General features: G+C 49.2%; 1 protein-coding gene across 2 annotated transcripts in view; it reads left to right on the top strand.

Moving 5' to 3' along the window:
- Positions 1-3787: 3787 nt before the first annotated feature.
- Positions 3788-7218, top strand: part of BCORL1 (BCL6 corepressor like 1) — a 57050-nt gene continuing 53619 nt past the window's right edge. Inside the window, exon 1 of one of the 2 annotated variants that reach the window (XM_072981483.2) lies at positions 3788-3939. The gene's annotated coding sequence lies outside the window, so the exon portion shown is untranslated. The remainder of the gene's footprint in view (positions 3940-7218) is intronic. The other variant, XM_072981479.2, reaches the window with a different exon arrangement.

Below are 7218 nucleotides of genomic sequence, written 5' to 3'. Positions count from 1 at the left end.
GGCTTGCTTGCTTGTTTTTGAGATAATCAAAAGGGACGGAGGAATTTCAGACCTCTGGACTCCCAATCTGGCCTTTCTGGAGTCCCAGTTCAACCATGACCACTGGTGGTATCCAGCTTTTTTGATAGCTTCCTGCTCCCATTCTAAAAGGCTGAAATGTCTTCATTCGGGCTGAATTGTTGACAGTAAGAGCTTTAAGCTAAAATATCTGGAGGGATTCCCCCCCTCCCCAATTTCATCCATTTGCCTTTGGCTCTGCCCACCCCTGGAATGTGGGCCCCCAGCAACTTCTCTGAGGGTGGGAGTCAGCCCTTCGTCTGAAAGAGGCTCCCCACCCATCCAGGTGATTCTGTGGAACCGAACTCGTACCTTTGGTGACTTGTCTGTCAGAATACATTCCTGCTTTTCATGACCTATTGCCTTCTTAATACAGAAATATTTTGAAGGGATAGGAGCACCCAAATGGGTTTGCAGGTAGGCATGTTTTTTTTTCCCTTGAGGGGTCAACTCCAGGGGCCCTTGCAGTACATCCCTTTTATTCCTAGAGCCGACCCTACCGTTAGGCAGAGGCAGGCGTCCACCTTGGGCAGCAAATCTTAAGTCATCATGAGGCATTGGACAGCAGAGATGTGCCTGTACAACACAGAGGGATGGGAAAATGACTCTCTCTTTTTACAACTACTGTACAGCCACGCTGGGATTCTGGGAGCTGTAGTCCAAAAAAGCAACGCTTCCTATCTCTGAGCTTACGGCCCATCCTGGGTCCCCTCAGGTAGTCTGCTGCCCCCGGATGGGGTAGAGGCAGATCACTTGGAGGAAAAATTCAGCTGCTGGATCTCATGTGAGTTCAGTAGCTTAGTAGAGATGAGCTTGATGAGTTGAGTAGAAGATGATCAGAGAATATTAGGGATCTCCAGAGAGAGAGAGAGAGAGAGAGAGAGAGAGAGAGAGAGAGAGAGGAAATCTGCATGAAACTTTGGACAGCTGCTGCTTGTTCAGAGCTGGCAATACTGAAAGAAAAACAGACCTGTGTTCTGATTCCATAGAGCAGTGGTCCCCAACCTTGGGCCTCCAGATGTTCTTGGACTACAACTCCCAGAAGCCTTCACCACTACCTCTGCTGGCCAGGATTTCTGGGAGTTGAAGTCCAAGAACATCTGGAGGCCCAAGGTTGGGGACCACTGCCATAGAGGGCTGCTTCCTGTGGATGGGGACAGGATCACTTGTCTTTTCTCTCATGCAGCAAGTCTCTTGGGATGGTCCAATTTATTCCACTTGTGGAAATAAGGACCAGAGGATTAGATATATGACTTGACTAAGGCCCCTGATAGCAGGCGCTATCAGGAGGGGACTGAACGTGTATCTGCAGCGAAGGAGATCAAAAGGTTCCTCATAATTTTTCATGGAGCCAGCCTGCTTAAACTTCTGTGTATCTATTTATTTAAAATATTTCTACTCCACCTTTCTCTTTGAAAAGCACCCAAGGAGGCTTACAACATTGAAAGACGATATTTGAAGTTGGAAACAATGAGTATACGGACAGTGGTTAACATCATTAAAAGATAATACTTAAAGCTAAGAACAATGTGTAAAGAGGCATCTTCCGTTATTAAAAAGCAATATATAAGTATATAATTTTTTAAAAAAATGGAAAATGAGAACTGGAAAATGCAGAAATGGGAAACACGAGTAGTACTAAAAATCCTGTCAAAGCAGTAGTGCATCACGATGCATCTTTTAAAAAAAAAGGCTCGTTAAGAGACTCACAGCACACCTTCACCTCATGTGTGCAGAATGGAGGCTAATATCAGAATATCTATTAATGGGATAGAAAAATACTCCCTCCCCCCGCCTTCCTGTGGTCCTTTAACAACTGCCAGGTAGCCAGAACTTCTACATTAGTTAGTTTAATTTTCATGGCACCTGATGGGATAGAGGGGCTTTATTTGCAGAATATCTGCCTGTCACTTAGCAGCAAAAGGCACAGAAAGAGCCCTAGCAAGTGGAAAGAAAAAGCTGGTAACCATATATATGCATATACAGTATATGTACGTCCATGTATGCAGTTACATAAATATTCACAGCAAATTTACTGTCCATACAGTAAGAACATCACCTGCTTTTATCCCCGCCCCAACAGTGAAACTGTACTGTATTTCATTAAGGAATTCCCATCTTTAGTTCCTGCTGCTCAACACCCTCACTGTCGTAGAACCAGGGGGTTAAAAATGGTGGGACACAGATCATCCAGCTGGCCTGCCGGACTTCCACCTCAGTGCAAAAATGCCCCTTGAGTTGTTGGTGCATTTTGTGAGTTTCAGTCAACCACATTTTGATTGTCCCTTTGGATTTCTGTTTGGCTGCCCTGTCTCTTCCTTCATGTGAATGTGCTTTAGTATTTTTTTTAGTGTACCGTGATCCTATTTTTAAAGAAATGGTCTTTATTTGAATTTCTTGTTTCGTTAATTGCCTTGAACTCTTGGTAACAACGGTTGGGACGCAAATATCTTAAAAGACCTAAGTAACAACAAGGATCCTGTCAAGTCCAAGTTAAATAAAAATTCCTTATTTAAATATTCCAAAATGAGGAAATGTGGAGATTCGGTGTTCTTTAGCTCAGTATTGCTGCAATTGCTATGGGCCATTTTATGATGTTGGTGTAAATGGCTTTAAGCAATGATTTTACCCCAGAAAAGCAGTGTGCAAATAGTGACCTGCAATCCATAGAAATTTATGCCAAATAAACTTGTTCTTTAAGGTGATACAAAATTCTGTATTGATTTTCTTGCAATATAGGTATCCCTGTACCTCACAGTGTTGCAGTGAGGACAAAGAGGGAGGAAAAAAGAGCTATCCATCTATCTTTGATTTATCTACCACTCCATTACTGCATGCACTACTCTCAGCGGTTTACAAGTTAAAACTTAAAAAGAGCCCCACATAACAATACAGGTGAGAATATGGTGACAGCCTGGAGATGGAATATAAATGTAGCTTAAAAAAGAGAAAGACCATTGATAATAAGGGGCATATATGAAGCCAACAGGATGGTAAACAAATGAGGTAAACAAAACACCACCGAGTGAAGGCGGTAAAAGGACTGATGGGTTTAAAGTCCCTGGCAGAGCCATATAGTTGGACGCCGCCCTGGTTGTTTGCAATCGAGCCCATTCGGGGTTCATGACCTCCAAAAGGTGGGCACCCCGGGTTTAGGCCATGGCTTCCTCTCTTGGATCGATCCATCGCGCGTTGGGGTCTCCCTCGCTTCCTCCTGCCCTCCACTTTGCCTAGCGTGATTGTCTTTTCCGCTTCGCCTCGCTTTCTTACGACGGTGCTCCAAAACAGCCCGTCCACGGGACCCTCCAAATCCCCCCCGATCTCCCTTTGTTCCCCGCCCTGGGAGGGCACGTCCAGACGCTCCACCGCAACCCCTCAAGAACTTGGCTAGGCTTGGCCACTTCCTCCCTCCAGGGAAGGCTATCGCGGGGCTCTTGCCGCTTCCCCGGCCCCGATCCGCCTCGGCACAGGCGGAGCGATCCCCGGCCCCCCTTTTCTCTGCCCTAGCCCGACTCTCCGGTGGAGCCCCGCGCGTCGCCCTCCGTTCACACGTTCCCTCGGACGGCAGACCCCCCCTCCCGGGCCGAGCCTCTCCTTCGGCCCCCGATCTCCCACAATCCTCGCTCGGGAGGCCAATCGCGCGGAGCTTGCTTGCGTTACACGCCGCCACAAACTCCGCCTCCGCCTCCGCCTCCTCCTCCCCCTTCTCTGGCTCTCCCTCTCCGGGTGCTCCGAGCGAGTCCTGCGCCCGGGATGCCGCTGCGCGGAGGAGGAGGAGGAAGAAGGGAAGACCCCGCCGCCCGAAGGGGGACGCGTTCAGACGTCGCTGGAGGGCGAGCGTGAAAGCACGCGTGTCGCCGCCTCGCCTGGACGCCGCCCCAGGTAAATCGGTCGGCAGAATTCCGGGAGCAGCCCCTTCTTCTTCTTCTTCTCTCCCCCCCCACCGCCGATCTCCCCCTCGGGTCTGCGAGAGTGTCTCCCCGAGGAACTGTAATGGGTGTTGTCGAACCCACGCAACTTTGCGGGAGGTGTGGGGGGGCGGGAAGTTTCTGGTTGCTCGTCGGAACGAGTCGCTCGGGAGCAAGCGGAGGGTTTGGGAAGGACGCGTGGCTTCCTTCGCCCCTTCTGTCGGGCCGGGGTGTGAAGTGAGTGAGCCGTTGCATGTTTACAGAGGAATGCTTACTCATAAGTAGAGCCCAGCCTGTGCCCCGGGGACTCCTTTCGAGGTGCAGGTAGGACTTGCAAATTCCGGGTGCAGTGGTGAGCATTCCTGTTTTCTTTATTTTGAACCCTTCAGACATCCTGGCTTTCGATGGGAAGCACGCTTATGGAATAGCGTGTGCGCTTGTGTCCGTGTTTTGCACTTGCAGCTTTCTTCCCACAAGCTTGGAAGCAGTGTACCTGGTTGGCATCCTCATGTCAACCCTGTGAGGTAGATCAGCCTGGGAGAGAGCCGCTGCCCCCCCCCGACCCCAGGTTTCAGGGCTTTGTGGGGAGCAGACCTCTCAGCCCCCCCCCACTCCACCATCATGACAGCTGAAACACCTGAAAATGGACTCACAATATGCAACACCTATTGCTTTATAAATGACAGGTCAGCAGGGAGCCTAGTGAAACCGGGGGGGGGGGGGCTTTTCGTTTTAAAAATCTTTCTGCCAGAATAGAGGGGTTTAAAGAGGTCGTCTGAAATGAGGCATAAAGGGTGCCAGAGGGAAATTCCTTCCCTGGAGAGCCAATCCGGCATTTGGGGGGGCCACAGCCGAAAAGATCCCGTCTCTCGGCCCTGCTGTTGACAGACGGAGAAAAAGTGGGTGGGACAGGGCTAAAAAAAAAAAGCCCAAACATAGATCACGGGCGAGTTTAGAGAAGGAGGAGAACTTTTCTACAAAGATCTTTCGAAATGTTTCACATTTCTTCGTGCATTCAGGGGAAAGAATGTGAGATTATAAAAAAGTGGAGTGTCGGAGAAAGCGAAACAGAGAGGCTTGCCCCATCCCGTGTGAGGGCTTCGAGAGTTTGGCTTTTTAAAGGTCGGCCCCCTCAACCCTTCCGAATTCAACACTATTTGTGGTCCTGTGCTTGTTGTCAAGGCTTTGCTTGCTTTTCCACCCCCCCGACAGCTTCCATGTCTGCCTTGTATAAATGGCAGGCAAAGTATAAATATGAATCCCCTCCTACTGGGATTACCTATTACCTGTTGAATGAAACCAGTGCAGAGGGTTGAGAGTTTTGTTCTATTTGTGTGTTTTTAAAAGAACCTGCCAGCACCCACTCATTGCTTTCTGAACTAAAAGGGAAGGAACACAAAGGTGTTGTTGTTTGTTGTTGTTGTACTGAATATAGGAGATACTGTAGCAAAAAAAAGATTCACCCACCCTTAGCTCAGAGGGAAGAAAAGCCGGCACCAGGTTTGAGGGGATTCAGGGCGCATCTGGTTATTCTGCTCCTCGGTCACTGGGGCTCAGGTGGGTCTACTCTACGTGGTGGCGGTGGTATAAGGTACCAGACCCAGAAGCCACATGTCACACTGGCTCTCACTGCCCTCTGACCTTCCTACATGCTCTGGAAGATGCTGCCCGTCAGAGGTGTTGTGGGGAAATTAAATCCGAGCCCAAACTAAACCATATAGTGGTCGGATGTGGGGATGGGGTGGGAAGGAAAAGCATGGGCTCAGGATAAGCATCGGGGGGCCCGGACAGGATGTGGGGGATCTGGCATTCCTCCAAGGAGGTCAAGTACTGGCAGCAGGTTTACAGCGGTTACCTGCTTCCCTACAGAGATGAAAAGGTAACAGGGGTGTGTGTGGAATTTGCAACATTCCTCAATAGCCCCCTTGGCGAGGGGATTCGAAGAGGTGAAGTTAAAAAGAGATAGATTTTCTCCCGCTTTCTGGTTCCTCAGAATGTAGAAACGGACAAGGGTAGTCTTGCTGTATGTCTTCAGCCGAGGAGACAGGGCTCGCTCTTGAGCGCCTTCTCTCTCTCTTTCTGTTTTTAACCTGGAGTTACTTCCTAAGCAAAATTTAGGGATGGACAACACAAGGCGGGGCCAGTTTCAGGAATGCCCATGTTATGCCCCAGGCCGCAGGGACAGTTCAAGCCCCACTGAGGTCAGGGGGGGCCTTCCTTTGTTCCTGGATGTGAAAAGTGATAGGGATGGCATGGGAAGGGTCTGCTTCTACCCCTGAGGGCCACAGATTGGTTCAGGGAGCGCAGGGCAGGTTGTGTGGTCAACACGGCTTTGGGAAGGGCATCGGGGGTTCACAAGCAACAACTAGGGGATTGCCACAGCAGCCCCATAGCCCCAATCACCTGAAGCACATCTCACTCTGCTTAATGATAGCGAGAACCGGAGAAGTTGATGAGAACGCCCAAGAGATACGACTGGTTGATTCTTCAGAGGGTAGATCCTCCTGCTTCCTGGAAAGCTCCAGTCATATCCATTGCAAAAATAGGAACGCAGAAGCAATCCACTGTATTAGGCAGCAACAAAGCCTCTATGATCAGGTGAGGCCGGTGTGGTGGACAGACTGGTGTGTCAGATTAGAGAGATCTGGGTTAAAATCCCACCTCTGTCAAGGAGGGCTTGGTGACAATAAAAACGTGTGTGTGTGGAGGGGGTTATGGCAGGAGTGAGGAACACATGGCCCGTCCGATTTTTGTGCCTCACAATTGATTATTCCCACCAAAAAATGTGGGTGTTGCCTTCTGCGAACAGCTGGAGGGCCATATTTCCTACCATCGATGTATGGGGCCCTGAAATCCTTGAAATGAGGATGGAACAAGTACTGTGGGCCTATTTGGGTTAAATCATTGTGCCCCCCCTGGTCTTTTCTGTCAAAGTGTGGCTTTCATAAATATGGCACAGAGCCCTTTCCGAATAGAGTGTTTAAAAGCCATGTAGCTCACTGGTTATAGTTGTTATCAGTTGTTACTCCCTCAGCCCTAACGCATGGTTTCCATTCCTTTCCTGTTCCTTAAAACATTTTCTTGCACCTTCCCACCTGGCAGTCACTGGAAATGTATGAAACGTTATGTGTTGCTTTTTCCCAAGTGACTTTTCCTACTTATTTCTCTGCCGCTTGTAAAATTTTACAGCACCATTCATTGTGGAGGGCAGAATGCTGGACTTATTTTTATGCCTGTCATGTCGTTGTGTTTA

Source organism: Pogona vitticeps, chromosome 11 (genome assembly GCF_051106095.1).
Source record: "Pogona vitticeps strain Pit_001003342236 chromosome 11, PviZW2.1, whole genome shotgun sequence".
In the NCBI taxonomy this organism is placed as follows: Eukaryota; Metazoa; Chordata; class Lepidosauria; order Squamata; family Agamidae; genus Pogona; species Pogona vitticeps.
This window is presented reverse-complemented; position numbering and strand designations above follow the sequence as displayed.